The following is a 17,391-nucleotide window of genomic DNA, read 5'->3' as shown; positions in this document are numbered from 1 at the left end:
CGCATGTGTGTGGTGTCGCACAGGTACTTGCAGCATATATATTCGAAACGCATTACAATTTTAAAATGGTCTATAAAGTGTTTTGCTGTACATTATAACAATAAGCTATCCATAGGCTACATACAAAAGTATGCACACAACTTGAGTAAAAACACAAATGCGCTCCCCTCTCTCACAGCGCATTTTAGTGTGCATCAATTATTTAAGCCTCCGATGCTTTAGTTTTATCCTACAGTTATAGACACAGAGCGTTAAATGGCTTACTACCATTTCAATACTCTCTTTCGTCAAATAGAAATATGCAAGTATTACATAGATTTGTAATAAACCAGACGTAAAGTGCCTTAGCTTAACACTCATGTGTCCTTGTGTTGTTGCAGGGGCAGAATCGATGGCTGTGGACCGGGCCGGGTGAGCAGATGAGATTGTAGGGTCAGGTCGGGGATGCCTGGGGGTCATGGTTTGTGAGGTGTTTAATAGCGACTAGAGAAGACATGGATCATACATGAGAACCTTCTGAAGGAAGGTGGAAGTTGGGAGGAGATTAAATCAAAGTGACTGTGAACATATATCAGAACCTAAATAGACCAGTTCAGCAGAGTAATGCGCCGTAGAATTAAAATGAAAATGCCATTTATCCAATCATGCAATAACCAGTCTCTATATTCCTGTATCATGTCCTAGTACTCATTTCAAAGGTCTAGCTGTGTCCCCTAGCTGTCTATACATGTCATTTTAACACACCGTCCAAAGCGGTTTCTCCTGCTCTGTAATTAAGCTGAGATGTGGCTCAGAGGTTAATGTTACTTTGATGTTAAGGTTACTCGCCGCCCACAGCTGAAAGAGACACGGCAGCAGTATAATGTTTGTATCTTGCAAAGTAAGCTGGTTTAAATGAGCTCGACCTCTAACATTAGAAGAACATTTTGCACAACACCCCCATTATTGCGTGACACTTCAGGTCATTTGCTCATATCAAACACTCGATCTGATTTGTGTTTCAAGTATTTAGGTCACAGACAACGCTTTCAGAGAGATAAAGTGTGTGATTCTTTCTTATCTGTTTTGAAAGAGTGTTTGAATAACATCTGTCGCATTTATTTTGGTTTTGTTTACTGTTTATGTCCAGATATATTCAGTTTTCCAATCGCTTCATTTTAACCTAATCATGAGCACAATGTAAACACTCTTATAGGTGTATGGTCCCATATGTCAAAGGAGTTTGGATTTGCATGTGTTTCCGGCTGCAGTCAGAGGAGGGCGCTGCTATTGAAGAAGTCTTGACTTGTTTCCAGCAGGTCAGAGACAGGGGCCCAGTGCCTTTGGTGTGGGTGAAGGAGCAGACATAAACTAATCTTAATGTAATTCTCATCCCCAAGTTATAAAATCGTACATTTATAATTCATACTCTCTCGTGTAGCATGTAGCATGTTGTTTTGTTTCTGGTGTTGGTCTCGTAATGATAAATAACACGGACATATAAGCTTTGTGATTATGCAAATACTACAATGACTATGGTAATTTGGTCTAGAAAGCTGTGATGAAGTTCTCGCATTATTATTAAGATGATCTGAACCAGTTATATCACATATGACTTGCATTTTCTCCGTTTTTTCTTCAGTGTAATATGCTCAGCCCATCAACAAAATAAGATTTATTTCAGTAGTTCAATACAGTAGCAGAGATTTTGATGTTTGAAGTCTGTGCTCCTTTAATGCAAAATTTTATTTCACTCAGTCCCTCTGCCATCCATTTTCTTTCTTCTTAAATACATAAACACTACCTCTTTATATTAACCATTGGGAAAAATAAAAATGTATGTGATCCTTAACATGGTAAAGTCATTTAAATTTGCGTTTAGAGTGCACGGAAAGAAGCAAGAATGACTCTTTAGTTCAGATAATGTCAGGATCCTCCAGAAACAAAACGTAATGTAATTTGTATATAATGTGCATATTTAATATTCCATTAAACCTTCATACTTCAAGAATCTAATATTTAACATCCAGATGCTTTTGGAGCACAACCGTTGACATGCCGTTGTCATATTCATCTTTAATTTACACAAAGAATTACAGCCACGTTGCCAGAAGCATGCAAACTAAGTTTGAGCAAAGCCATTTTCACACTTCTCTTCTGATTTGTTCATCGTCGTCCAAATGAACGCGATCTTGTGCATCAAATGCGAAGCACATAAACTAGATACGCAAATACATTGCCAAAGCTGAAAATGGTGCCCAGTGCCACGCGTCATTGCCTTTAATGGTCCCTGCCTCCGAGGTGCACTCTGACAATGGCTTTAATCTCCCTTCAGCCCGGCACGTGGTCAGGATGATGAGGATGTTCCAGGAGGATGCTGAAGGTGCAGTTAGGGTGGCGTGTGCGGCGTTCGCTCTGCGGGATGCTGCTCTTGCCGGGCACCGAGGGGCAGGACCTGGTGCTGTCGGTTGCGGGCTGGGGCTTGGTGGCACTGCCATCTGGTGTGGAGTGAGGCGTGCTGATGAAAGATTCAGGTCCTGAGACTCGCTCATCTGTTATCGATTATGCTGCAGATGTGGAGGCATCCCACTTGGAGACCTAGGCCAAATTCTGCCAAATTCAAACATACAGCTTTGACACTTGCCATACATAAAAAAGGGTATTGTAAAACTGCTTGTAGATTAGATATCTGACACAAAGAGTGCATATAAATGGTCTAGAGAGTTGGACGGAGACTAGAACGTTTGTTTAATGTCGCACACGTAAAGCGTAAAGATATTTTGTTGTGTTAAAGGTCCAAAATTTAATTTTTTTGGAGGATCTACTGAGAGAAATGCAATACAATAAACATAACTATGTCTTTATAGGTGTTTAAAACCCTTACATAATGAGGCATTATGTTTTTATTTCTATCTACTCACACCGCGGTCTACATGGAATTCAACATGTTGTTTCTACAGTAGCCCTAAACGGACAAACTGCTCTTACGAGCGTTTCGTACGTACATTATCTCCTTCAGCAAAGAATCGAAAACGTGATGACCTCTTAGTTCTGTGTCAGCCTTTGAAAGGGAGGGGGAGGGGTGGAGTGAGCCGTTGGTTGCAAGTCACAACCTCATCCCTAGATGGCGCTACATTTCATACACTGGACCTTTATTGCTTAAAGCTAAACTAAATCGAAATACATGCACCGAATGAATAAATGCAATGCATGGTATTTCATGACTCTTTCATTGTTACTTTTTGGTCAAATCGGCATTCACTTCCATTTTAGCTTTGTTTATTTTTGGCTTCATTTCATGACACCCATCCCAGCTACGAAACTCCCTCAAAGAGACTATAAAATGCATGTAAATGTATTGGTGGGGTATAAAACGTGAACTGAAGCAGGCCATTTTTTCAAATCAGTCGTGCACGCCGATAATCTCAAACCTTCCTCCTCCATAGAGCTGGGGTGACCTCAGTAATTAAAGGACAATTTTCAAATGCAATTCTAATTTTCTACTAGACTGAAAAGCTTTATTATCCAATGCCTGACAAAAAACTCCCCTGAATAGTCTCGACTCCTGGGCTTTCACTAAACTGGTCATGAATGCACAAACCATCTGTTTTTCTGGACGTTTGTCAGCGTGAGCGTGGCAGAGGCAGCTGCCAGTGTGGCACTGGACTGAATGATGAACCACACAACCTTTGTTTGCCGTGCGGCGGGCTTTGTGCGGCTCGGAGCTGTCCACTTGCTCCTACGGGCCTTTCCTCGCCTCCCCCCACCCTCCCACCATTGTTCGGACCCTTTACGGAGAGAGCGGGAGAGGGTGGACAGTCAGGATGCATTGCAGCTACACGAAGTGGTTTGGGGTATTGTACGCTTTCCAATGTGTAGCGCGGTGGGCAAAGATGTCGGGAGCCAAAGGAACTGTGTGTGTGTGCCAATGGGGCAGTGGAGAGGTGAGTTCAGCCAGAGGGGGGAGCGAGGGATAGACAGACAGAGTGAGAGAGAGACAGGGCGGAGGGGGGCCCTCCAGAATATTACACACTTAAAATATAATCATGTCCTGGCAGTCGGGACACAATCTGTCTGCATATTTTCAAATTAAAAAAAGGCCAGCGTCGGGCAGGCCCAGCATATTGGAGCGTAATTTGATTCCGATCACGTGCCGTGCTCACCCCGATGCCTTTGTAGTTTATTTATCTATGATCGGGTCATTTTGTTTACGAGATTGCTTGCTATGAATTTATTTATTTGCATGACCCTTTTTTATTTCACTTCTGTGAAATATCACTTATATTTTGTGTCACTGGATCTTAATTAGTGCCCCTTTATACCAGCCGTCGCCGTGACCTAGTTGCATAAATTTGTCTCTCTGGTACACTTGACCAAAAAGACAATGTGATTTAAGAAGGCAAGATCAACCTTCTAAAAAATCTGCGTGCAGTAATCACTTCAAAAATGACTAATCTGAAATTGTTTGTAAGACGTCATTAATCATACAATTTTGATTTGGAGAATGCACACCCTGGAATGGATTATATGGTAATCGATGTATAAAAGATTATTAGAATAAAAAAAAATGTATTACTGTTACATGATTCATAACTGAATTAAACTGAGTATTGGGGAAATACTGTTTGATTCAATCTCAATAAGGAGTGGGCTACACCTGCACTAGAGAAGTGGTGGTCTTCAAATGTCTTAGGCTGATGGGATGAGTTTGGATGAATGGACATTTGGTTGAGGTGGTGAGGTCTTTCCTGATTGGCAATCTTTTGTGTCCCATCATTGAACCTCAATAATTTCTTGTTCCTGCTCATTGAGTTTCCGCCTCATTAGAAAGCAGGCTAATAGCTGAGAAAGAATCGATTTAATAGGAGAAAAATAGGATCTTCTCAGCTTCATGATATTTGACTGTGAAAACTGTCAAAACCAGACTAAGTCCCAATGTCAAATTTGAAGATAACAAGCATCGAAGTGATAGTAATGGCTTTACTAAGTCAATTTTAAATGTATTATGGCTACATTCTTACAGAATGTTCTTTACGTTTTTTAGGATGGTTTTATGCAGTGCTTGAATTGAATCGAATGTCTTGTGGGGGTTCCCCACCATTTTAGGGTACAGAGAAGTTGCCTAGTAATAGATTTAATTTACTTATTTTGTGTAAATAATATATTTACAACATTACAGTATCTTGTCTGCCTATGAAGGATTCCCTAGGTCTATTTTTATCTCTTAAGCCTGACCCGCACCTCTCCAAAATTGTAACACGGACCCTTCAGGTAAAAAAACTTGGGTAACTCATACGCATTTCCAAATGAATTATCTAATAAATTAAGTGTTTTTCTGTATTTAATAACTCTACAAAACTGACTGTTTACTTGCATCTATAACCGCTGAATGCTTCTCAAACAGCGTGCACAACGAACTGCTTCTTCGGCTCTTGTCTTACTTTCACAAGCAACACGCCTGTGGACTCTGATGCCTAGTGGCCATTGCCTGTTGACGCAGACAACAGCACACAAGTATAAACGAAAGCCGGCCCGTTGCCTACGCCATAGCTCTGACGCAGAAGTAAAAATACTCCTTTATAGGGGTCCTAATGCCTTATGGGGGACCCCGGATGCCCCAAGCCCCCCTCAATTTGAGCAATATTTATGTAGAAAACAATGTCTAGAATGACTAGCTGGGTTTTCTTATACAGGGTCAATCAAACCCACGACTTGCCAATACTACAGTGCTCTGCCAGTCGAGCTGCATGAACACATAAAATTAAAAAAATCTGATCATAAAACCTCATTAGGTTGCGAGCCTGTTTACATTGGCCTACATAATTGTGCATGGCGGCTGCTGGTAGAGGAAGGTTTTAGCAGGAAACAGTTGTGCGCTTTCACACAGCGGTCAGAGCGTGGCGGTTTTCTTTAGCCTCAGGGGCTGGAGGCACGCAGCACCAATGCTATGAGATTCTCTCCCTCTGAGCAGCGTGTCACGAGTCAGACCTGATTACACATGACGGCTTTGTGATGTGGGCAAATTGTCACTGAGGGCAGATCTGGAGCTTCAACGCTCCCGTTGCACTCGGAAGTGAAAGTCAAAGCACCAGAGACCTTGTTAGAGCTAATTCTGTCCTCCTGTCTGCCAGACAAACGGCCACGTGTTTACTTATATAGCGTGCATTACATAGACGATGAAGATGAAACGTCTGCCACTGAGGTCTTATAAAGACAAAATGCAGATAGTGGTTTTAGAAACAGGTGCTTGCTTGATGATAAAACTGTCTGTTATTGTGAGAAGTTAGCTCACATTCATTGTAATTCAGATCCACAATAGACTGCGAGTCACTCTTTGGGGACTTGCTGCTTTGTCTGGAACTTTAAAACTGCACAATAGCCTGTGTGGTTATTGAGTGCGCTCTTTTTAACGGTTAGTGAGCTGTGGAAACCCGGGTTTAGGGTTTTGACTTTATTTTGAGGCTAGAGAAACATATGGAGAGCTAAATAAAATTCAGATCAAGCACAATGATCCTTGCAAAGCCTTTGTTTTGTCACGTCCCCCAGTGAAAGCCAGTGGGAGGAGATGGGAGTTAGATACTTATAATGAGCTCATGAGGCATGGACAAATGAATGTATAGCTCGATAATGTGGCCTTCTATTGAGATGCGGGCGGCAGAGTACTGCTTGGGGAATTCTCTCAGCCCCTTTTCTCCAAGTTTGACCGTTGAGGATTTTGAAGCTTCATCGGTCGCCCTGTGTTGTCCCGTAATCAATGAGACTGACCCTTGACAGATTGTCCAAGCTTGAAGCCTTTGTTGCTGATAGGTGAAGTGAAAAGGCTTGGGAAGTTGCCAATGAATAAAGATGTTTAAAGCCAATAAATAATGCTTATAAGGCAGTGCGTGCAACACAGGGAAAGAGCTTTTTTCACACCAGAAAAAAATCTACCACCTTTGAAGGACTTGTGAAGCCGAAGGCGTCTCATTGCTCAATCAAACAGATTAAGTCAGTCAGACGAGCAGCATTCTGTCCTATTCGATAAAAGTTACTTTTGGCATGTGGGAGCGCGGAGGTTTCCCGTGCATCAGATTGTTACAACAAAATTGCAAACACTGTATAGTCTCTATAATAAATTTTTGTTTGAATGAAGCAGGTAAACTGTACATTACATTTATTTTTATAATCTAAAAAATCACTCTAGATTGATCTATTCTGACCAATGCTATTGTTTTAACTGGTTGGGTCAAATATGGACTTTTTTGATTCATTTGACCCAACCATTTCTTTAAAAACGACATTATTTTGCCAATACGATTTATTCATTTAAAGTATGCGATTCTGATATTTAAAGGTACGGTGCACCCTAAAGATATTAATGGCCTCAAAAAATAACATGTCAATAACTTTTGTTTGTCGGACATGAGGAGAAAAAATTGAATGATTGAGAAATTAATGTCAATAGTGACTGAGGCTGTCAGTGCTCTATTTGTTTCAAAATCTAACTTGAAACAACATGAGGGTTAGTTAAAGTGATAGAAAAACATGATGTCATCATATACTCACCCTTTTGTCATTTCAAACCTGTATGACTTTCTTTCTTCAGAACACAAAAGGAGATATGTTTTGGAGAAACCTGGTAACTGAACACAGCGGTACCCATTAAGTTTGGTTTTGTGTCTGTACAATAGACCGTGGGTCTGCAGAAGAAAGTCAGTCACACAGATTTGAAATATCACTTTATTGTTCATTTTTAGTCAGTACAACACAGCATAATACTTTCCTTAATGCTACAAACCCTTGTGTCATGCAATGTGATTTGTTGTTTACTAATATGAGCATGCTACTTTTAAAGCAGTTGGGACCCGGTAATGAGGACATCTGTTTTCATATGGTGCTTGACGCGTAGCACCAGAAATTTGATGTCATCCTGTCCAAACGTGTACGTGTCTGGCAAATACCATTAGACTCTCTGATTGGTTCTGACAACTCACTGACAGCTCTAGAGGTGAGGAGGGCGCACAACAAAGGGCAAGAAAAGGCTGAGTGGATATCAGCTGGAGTCCACTACTGCACCCGCCCCTCCCTGCGCAGTTCCTCACAACCCCCACGCCAAGCCTCTGTACCTCCCAGCCCCTTGTCCCAACCTCTGTGACCTCTAATCGACACAAGCCCATCAACCCATGTCATTCGCCACATCCCCCACGCAGAAACCACACTGCTCTACCCCGCCCACTTCAATTATAAAGCCACGCCCACTCACCACTCTATGCCAGCACCTGTGGAGAATTATATTCTGTGAGTCCACCCTTCAAAATCATAAAGCTAAGAGTCAGATCTCACAATTACCCGAATCTTCATTTGCAAGTTTTTGCTTGGCAAGATAATACGAATTTTCTGCCATCTCTTTCTGCGTTGGCAAGTGAGGGTCAACATTCACAGACATGTTGTGTGTTTGGAGATAATGTTTAAACAGTTCGTGAAGACATTCCTTTTTATAATGTGATGTGGATTGGTGCCATTCACACTGTGATGTTCTGTACAAAAAGGTTGTTCTGCAATAACAAGTAATGCCATTAGCCGGTTGAAGAACACTCAGACATAATCTATTTTATTATTTAATCATAGTTTACCTTTTTGGATTGTCTTTTATTGTCTATTGTGTTCCAGGATTCATAAATGGTCCATTTCCAAGACTGGATTCTGCTTTGGCAACATCACGCCAAGAAATCCACAATTTTTGGCAAATTTATACACCAATCTTGGCAAATGACAAAACTCTGAAAAAGAATAGTGCTGTGGCCACGTGTAGTTTAGAATAAATGAGGTTTGATTTCCTTCTCTTACCTACTTCAATGTGATCCAATGTACAGAGCTTTATTCCTTTCCAAGTCAATTTGTTGACAGGCTGATGTTTTTCAACCTCTTCAGCCCACGTCCACTTCTTTAGCATCATTACAAGCTAAGCCTCAAAAACCATAGCTTTTATATTTTGCCTTCAGTGACATTTGTCCTCAGATGTATCATGGATTGAAGTTCTCTTATCTTGACAGCTAACGTGATGAAATAAGCATGATGCTAATGTGCTGACAAAAAGATGTCCTTTTAATATCAAATGTGTCTCTTGACTAAATTTAAGCAGATTTGTAGCTTTAGTTTATTGTTAGCACATATTTTTGTCAATAATAAAATTGTTTGTTATTTATTTGGAAAATTGACTTACCAATGGACAATTCCAAACCATTCAGATGCTTACTTAAGCTTTAGTGCATATACTTTCTTTTTTTCCTCGTGAAGTTTGAAATAGACAGCCAACTTCAAGCGTGACGCCATATTGATGCCAGTTTGTCATACTGGCATGTGAGTTTATTTACACAATAACACAGATGCTATTTTAAAAATGAAGATTTAAATTAACATTTTGTTCAATTTCTCCCTAATTTTTGTAGTAAAAGAAGTCAATATGTACATTCAGTCCGTGTCCCGTGCACGTAAATTGTTTCATCGTAATAATGGAGAAAAATACAAACACAATGAGTTGGTGTATTATGTATTCTGTCCAGATGTAAGAACAGCATGTTTTCATGGATGTGGAATGCATAATGTTTTTACTATAAACATAAGAGACAAGCACAGTTCAGTGGATAAATGTCCTCTTACAGTAGATAAAACAAGGCCCAGGATGTCAGTCTGTGTAGACCTGCCATGCTTCATCTGACCTCCAGGGGTGAGATTGTTATCTTGGTGCTAAAAGGGCATCCTTTACTTCCTGCTGTGTGGGGATACATGAATGACCCAGGTCTTATCTCATCAGATAATAACATCCTTCAAAAATATAATAGCAGCTCAAGATGGGGCTGTGTGTGGATATTTCTTATTGTTATTTTTAGTTATTAAGTGATTTTAGTTATTATCACTGTCATCTAATAGGAAAACAAATTACACTTGGAAACTGTAGTTAGCATATACTGTTTTATAATAATGGCAAAGGTTGTTTTTTAATTTGATTAAATCATTGTTGTCAATACAGGTTTTTGTATAGCAGAAAGCAAACAAGCCATTCAGATTGACAAAGCACTGGTGAGGTTTCACTGCCTCTGGGCATCTGTGTCGGCAAAACACCTGAGACAGGTTGCATCACTGGAAACGTCCTGTAGATGTAAGATCACTTCCTCTGCACATTGTCTTTATATCACAGGACCGGTGATGTCTTGAATGTGCTGCAGGGCAGTTCTGCCAGTGACCATCGTGACATGACCATTCATCCTCAAAACCTGTGATGCCAAACTTTGAAAGAGTACGCCACTGAATGACACATTCTGTCAGAAAGTATAGTTTGATGGTCATCTGATGCTGATATAAATCTTCAACTCGTTGCTTTGTATAAGTCCAACCCGAATACAATATAACTATGTAGGCCCTCCTGTAAATTTCGTTAAATTTAAGGTTTACTAGAAATTTCAGGATGGCATATGGTGACTATATACTGTATAATACAGTTCCGAAGTAATGTATCTGAAAAACAATCTGTTTCCTGCATGCATTGAAATCATGTTTTGCCTTTGAGGAAATAGATGAACTTTTTATATTCAAGATAAACATGTATTTTTACCCATATCAAAGAGTTTATATTTTTCGTATTTTCTTTATATGGTAATGAATAGTACTTGTTTCCGTGAATGTCTTTCCTGTTGTGTTAACTGTAAACATCTGTAAAGCAAATAATGCTGTGCGTCCACCATAGACCCAAGAACATTGGCCGAGTAACAAAAACATGAACATTATTTCTCAGCCTATAACAGCCTATAATATTTCACAAAATTGTTCAAATCTGTCCTATGTTTAGATTTTTACAATCTGACGTCACAGGAATTTGTTACGATTTTACAATGTGGCTATTTCTTGTGCATTTGTAAAATGTGAATCGTACAAAAACGTTGATTATTTAAAAAATAAATGTTAAGGCCCCTCCCCTAACCCCACCCCTAAACCTAATATCATTAATGCAAATAACAAGCTAAATCAAACGAGTTCATACGAATTAGCCACCTTGTAAAACCGTTACAAAGATTGTGTTGGATTTTACCAGATGTGGTAAATTGACAGGTTTTTACTGTAGCATTTCCGTTCTTCAACATTTTAACTGCGTAAGTAATCCAGCTCAACCACTGGTGACTACAGCAATGATTGTAAATAAGAAGCATGTGTTTTTATGATTACAGTTTGCTCCTTGGCATTTATTTTAACGTAGCGACATGCTTATAATGAGAATGCAAAATAGCCACCATCCCCAATAAGCTTGTTTTAAATGGCTTCTGGTTCACATGCTATCAGCAGTTTTCTTCATGACATTGCGGTTATACAGTCAATCACCCCTGAATTTACATCTTATTCTCATCTCAGTGTAAATTAACGGTGGGCGATATGAGAGCTAGAAGTACCGCATCCGGGTGACGTTCCTGCGTTCTGTTAAGCCATTGATAGAAAAGCATTGATTCTCCACTACTGTTCTGGCTATGAAAATTATAATATGGAAGAGAGATTAGAAGGAAATTATTACAGCTAAAACGCATTTACTCAGAGACAGTGGGCAGAAGGAGCAGGGGAAAAGCCCTCGGCCCAAGAATAATGATAATACATTTGGTTGGGCACGCGTGGTATTATTGCTGTATATTATGTATGTTCCATTTATACTACACAAGGCACAGCCATGCTGACAGAAAGGTAATTACTCTCTGCGCCAATGAACACTTATCAGCCCCACTGCTGTTTATTGCCAAAATGAAGAGCACTTGTCTGTCAAGGTCATTGCTTTGTGCGTCCTCTTTAATAGTTCTTTCACAGTTGTTGAACTTTGCATGGGAGCGCTTTAAGTGGCGGGACGACGGTGTCCTTATAAAGGCAGAGTCTTCATCTCTCTTGAGAGAGATGTCGCTTTATTAATCGCTGTTTCAAGATTTCTTCATGGATGTTCTACAAGCCATAGAAAAATATGAAAGGGACTCCTTCATGAGTGAGCTTGTGTGAAAATTCCACTCCTTTCCTTTCTTCTGTGCAACACCGAAGAAGATATTTTGAAAAATGTCTCTGTCTCAGTGGTTTTATGTCCATACAATGGAAGTCAGTGGAGGCTGATGTTGTCTGGGTACCAGCATTCGTCAAAATATCTTCTTTTGTGTTCTGCTGAAGAAAGCAAGTCTTTTGAAATGACATAAAGGTGAGTAAATGATAAATTAAATGTACATTTTTTCTCTTTATGTTATTGATCAAATAAGCCAATCTGTGACCATATTAACTCTTTTGTACAAAAGGTCAGATTTTCCCCCTTTCATTGATGCACACAAGAGGCTCTTTGGAACATTCTCAAGTCATGCTGGGCTAACATGGATCATCAGGTTTTGCACAAACTTGCCAGCAGGAGTGAATGTTTTCATTAAAGGAAATAAAGAGGAACATACCATATACAAAGACATTTTAAGTACATGCACACAATGTACTTTTGTAATTAAAATCTTCTCAAATGTTTATTAGGAATATATCGTTTCCAATAAAAACAAAGAAAAATGCAAATAGAACCATACTTTTATTTGAAATTTGGGAGAAAAATTGTTAATAGTTTACAGAATAAAAGAAAATGTAATTTAAAAACATACATATAAATAGTAAATAAATTGAATCTCTTATTTTTTTCCGTGGTTATTTACTATGAAGGATGAAGGTGTGGGCTAAACTGTAAGAGTTTGTCTAAAATTTTGTCAGCATTTTCACCCTTATGTCATTCAAAGCATTTAAAAAATATGACAAGAAACAGGTTTGTGTTTTAGAGGCGCAGAATAAAACCGCAACTATAGTTTTCCTTTATAAGACTGCCCTGGCATACATGATAAGTTCAGCTGACAGGAGCCAAAGAGCCCGATCTTATCTTAAGGGCCAATACTAATGCATGAATGCCTTTGTTAGTCCCCTTAACACTAAAATTACATTTAGCCTAAAGTGCAGAATATGTTATGTCCTTAGGATAAAACATATTTGTGTTGCCTGAGCCCCACTTTGCCTAAAGCTGTGGATTTTTGCTATGTGAAGCCTGAAGATGTCTGATGTAGTGGAGAAATACGTTTGCATACCCATTCAGACGGTTGAGGTGGTTTGGTGTGCCCTGTGGATACTGTCTGGTGTTGTTTATGCTGTGTTAGAATATTAGTGCTCTATTACAGTTCACTTTATTATCATTTCTATTTAGTCTTTGAAGGGGGGGGGGGAGTTTTTAGGTTGCAGATTTAGAATGGGTGTTGTATTTTATTGGGTTGGTTTAAAAAATATATTTTTAAATAAAAAGTAGTACTTTGGCAATAATCTGCGTATCATATCCTATTAAAGACCGTCTTTATTTTACATGGAGCGGGTTTCCTCTTGGGTGCCGACATGTGAATCGTTCATCTTATTAATGATTGCATATAAGGTCATGTGACTCAGACTAGTAATCTTCATAATAAAGTGATGTACTGGTAGTCCGAGGTGTGATACTGTTATCATATTCCATAGAGCATTCCGTGTTGCATCCTATCAGACATAATATTTACTGATATTTGGAGGCGGAGGGTTTTTATGGACAGATTCGACTGAAGAAATGAACAGTTATTTTTCTTCTCTGTGATGTGAGGCTGACAGGAGTCACTTTGATACACTTTTGGAGCTTGAATCTTTCTATCAGTTGTGTGATTCTTTCCCGGGGCTTCGTGTTTGCAGACGTCGTGAGCTGTCATTTCGTTATTCCCTGTGACACTCTTGACACTCACAGGTTATGACAAGTGCTGGACATCAGCCTCGGCGCGACCCAACTTATAATATTTCTTTAGGTGAAGTGCCGCCATGTGTGAACAGATCTAAAAATTCATGCTTCACATTTTTTGCTTTATTGTTCAATGCGTGGATTCACAGAGTGAACATTATTTAAAGCTTTAGAATTGCAATTTACATACACATACAGTAAAGGTTTAAAGTAGAGTAAAAATACTGTAAATCCAAAAAAGGCAATTTAATATATTTTAGGATTAGTTGGGATTAAATGTATTATTATATGTTGATAAAAGCAGGACTTTGGTTTAATAAAACTAAACAAAAATGTTATTTTATTGAATCCATGATTTGTCCCCTGGTCGCTATTAAATATATAGCATGTGTCCTTTTGTCATGAATCTGCCTTCATGTCATGTCTATTCTTGGTCTTGAGGCAGATTCATGACAAAGTCTTATGTTTTATGTGAGAGAGAGATGTTGGCTCGATCGGCTTTCTTGCTCTCTCTCTGGTCCGTGTCTTTGTTCTCACCATCTCGTTTCCTCGTTAACCTTCCCTGAGTGTTTCAGTACCCGCACCTGACCCTTGTTAATTATCCTCTGTCTGTCTCCCTTTAAAACATCCTCGTGTTCATTGTCCTGTGCTCCTTCGTTACGTGTTACATTGCCTGTGCATGTTACCTTCCTTGAATGTTAGAGTGCCTAGTTCCCTTGGTCTTGGTCTTGGTCTTGGTCTTGGTCTTGGTCTTGGTCTTGGTCTTGGTCTTGGTCTTGGTCTTGGTCTTGGTCTTGGTCTTGGTCTTGGTCTTGGTCTTGGTCTTGGTCTTGGTCTTGGTCTTGGTCTTGGTCTTGGTCTTGGTCTTGGTCTTGGTCTTGGTCTTGGTCTTGGTCTTGGTCGTCTCTGTGTTAAGTTAGTAGTTTGTTTTTGCCCCCCATGTGGGAAGTGTTTGTTTTCAGTTTTGTATTCTAGTTTATTTAGTTTTTGTCCCAATTGTGGGTGTTTGTTTTGTTATTGATTATTAAAGTCTTGTTAACCCCTTCATCCCTGCTACTTGCCTGGTTCTCCTCTGTGATTCATAACACCTTTCTTTTTTACCGTAGTACATATTACGAGAAAATTAACCTGCAGAAGTCATCACGAAATGCTTCATAAACCAAAGAATATTACAAAGCTCCTGCATTTCATACAATACAGTTAAAGGGAAAGTTGACTCAAAAACCACAAAACTAAACTAAACTTTACTCACCCTATTGACATTTTAAACCTGTATGACTATCTTCTGCAAAACACAAAAAGAGACGTTTACCGACATTCTTCAAAAGATCTTCTTTTGTATTCTGCAGAAGAAAGAAAGTCATACGTACAGGTTTAAAATGTCAAGATGGTGACTAAATTATGACAGAATTTTTGGATAAACTTTTCCTTTATGCTTTGTGAAAAGCAATTTAAAGTATCGATGAAAAATCTGTTTATGGAAAAGCTGATATAAAAGGTTTGATTAATCTTTGAGGCATGTGAGCTAGATTTGCAAGCTGGTTTCAGTGAGGTGGAGAATGTATGATGTTCTTTATATGACCTGCAGGGCTGCTGCTTCTGCTATTGCTATTGCTGCCGGTCCAGCATGCAGATCTGAGCCCACGCCGCACTTCACAGCTAGAGAGGGAATCTTGTCACCACGCACCAATCCAGGCCAACCTTTCTGTAAACACACACACACATGCGTGCACACATGTCTCCACTTTCATCCATCACCACGGAAACCGCCACAGGCTTCAGTTCCCTCACAAAGACAGTTTTGACTGGAGTGCTAAGAGCCAAGATGCACACAGTCAAAATGCCAAAGATTTTACATGCCAAATTAAAAAGGGGACAAATGCTGATTTGGAACACATAATGAGATGAAGCGATAGGAGAAGACGTGTATGAGCGTGTACTAGAGGAGAAACATCTCACTGATCTAATCGTTCTTGTCTCTTGATATTTTTAAGAAGGCTTATTTATGGAGACAGTTTGTTCTGCAGATATATGTATTGTTCTTTTCTTATATACTGTATTTGTACTTTTTCTCAAAACACAAGATTTTTTTATAATTTTACTGGCAACAAACTGTCATCTTTTATTTTATATAAGGAAATAATTATGATAATCTTTAAGGTCTTGAATAAAATAATTTAAACAAGATGATACAAATGTGTTATTTCTAGTTTTTCAAGCATCTGATACAAATCCATACAATACCAACATATATACATATGTTAAAATTGATAAAAACATAGTTTTTATACTGATGTTTTAGATTTAGAGTGTGTAGAATTAAAATTTACTGTTGCAGTTTTAATTCGAAAAAAGAAATAGTTGTCATTTCAAACCTGTATGACTTTCTTCTGCAGACCACAAAAGAAGGTAATCTGAAAAATGCTGGTAACCGAACCACGGCGATACCCATTGACTTACATTGGTTTTGTGTCCATACAATAGAAGTGAATGGGCACCGCCATTGTTCCAACATTATTCAAAATATCTTATTTTGTGTCCTGCAGAAGAAAGTAAGTTAAAACAGTAAAATAATGATGAAAAAACTTTTTTTCTTTAAGTTTGAAATGAAATACCCATCTCTAGAATTGTTATTTAACCCCTAGAGCTATTCGGATATAAACTTTAACTTGATCAGCGTGTTCACTTCCTGCGTAAGGTCACAGTCCTAGCTTTGTTGCTCCATGGAGTGAACTGCAAGAGCCCTTATTATTATCATTATTTTGCATCTGCAATCGCTCAAGAAACAGCTGTTTGATTTGAGCACAATGGAAAGTGGCAGAGCCCAGAGTTCTTGTTCATTCGGCTAACTCCGTTTTGACATGATGAATTCTGGCAGGGTTTTGTGCCGAATTCCACATCTTTGACAACCGTCAGTGCCACTGACCAGCAGTTGTGCTGTTGCCATGTTTGAAGGGGAAAGAGGAAGAGAAACGTGAAATTTCTCCACCTTCTGCTTTGGGTGCCACTGGATGACTGCCGGCTGCCAAGTCTTATGCACATCATTGGACTGTCAGCGGGTCCCGTGGTCCTGGGGTCAGCCCAACATCTGGCCCCTCTACCTCGTCCTTTAAGGGCTGTCACTGGGCAGCATCTGTTTATAGACACTGGACCGATACCCCCTCTGACTGTGGCCAAGAACGGATTCGGTAACCTCCACGCCATCAACAAATCTTTGACTCACGAATACCTCCGGATTAGTTTGACTTATTTTTAAATGTATTTTTAGTACAGGCTGTTTTTATGGTGTTTGTTTAAGGAAAAAAGTTGAGGGGTTGTGCTATTTTGCGAATATAATCATGGCTGAAGGGCATTGTTACCTGAAACCACATCTGACAGGATATTTATTTCACAGCATCAGGTGCCTTATTGCTTTAACAAAACCACATCATTAAAATAATAAGGTTTAATAAAAAAAACAAATGTTTAATTCAATGTTTTTTGTAAAGGTGTATTGAATACATTTTTTTCCGAGGCAATAATAATAGTAAAATATTCACCAACTCCTTTGTAGTCAATTATTGGCTGTACAGTAAGGAAATCATTTTTTAATAATGATTTTTCAAAATAAAAACCTGAGAAATTATTGAAAAATGAACAATTTT

This window comes from Barbatula barbatula (genome assembly GCF_947034865.1).
Source record: "Barbatula barbatula genome assembly, chromosome: 23".
Classification (NCBI taxonomy): Eukaryota; Metazoa; Chordata; class Actinopteri; order Cypriniformes; family Nemacheilidae; genus Barbatula; species Barbatula barbatula.
The sequence above is the reverse complement of the archived record's forward strand: the minus strand, read 5'-3'. Positions refer to the sequence as shown.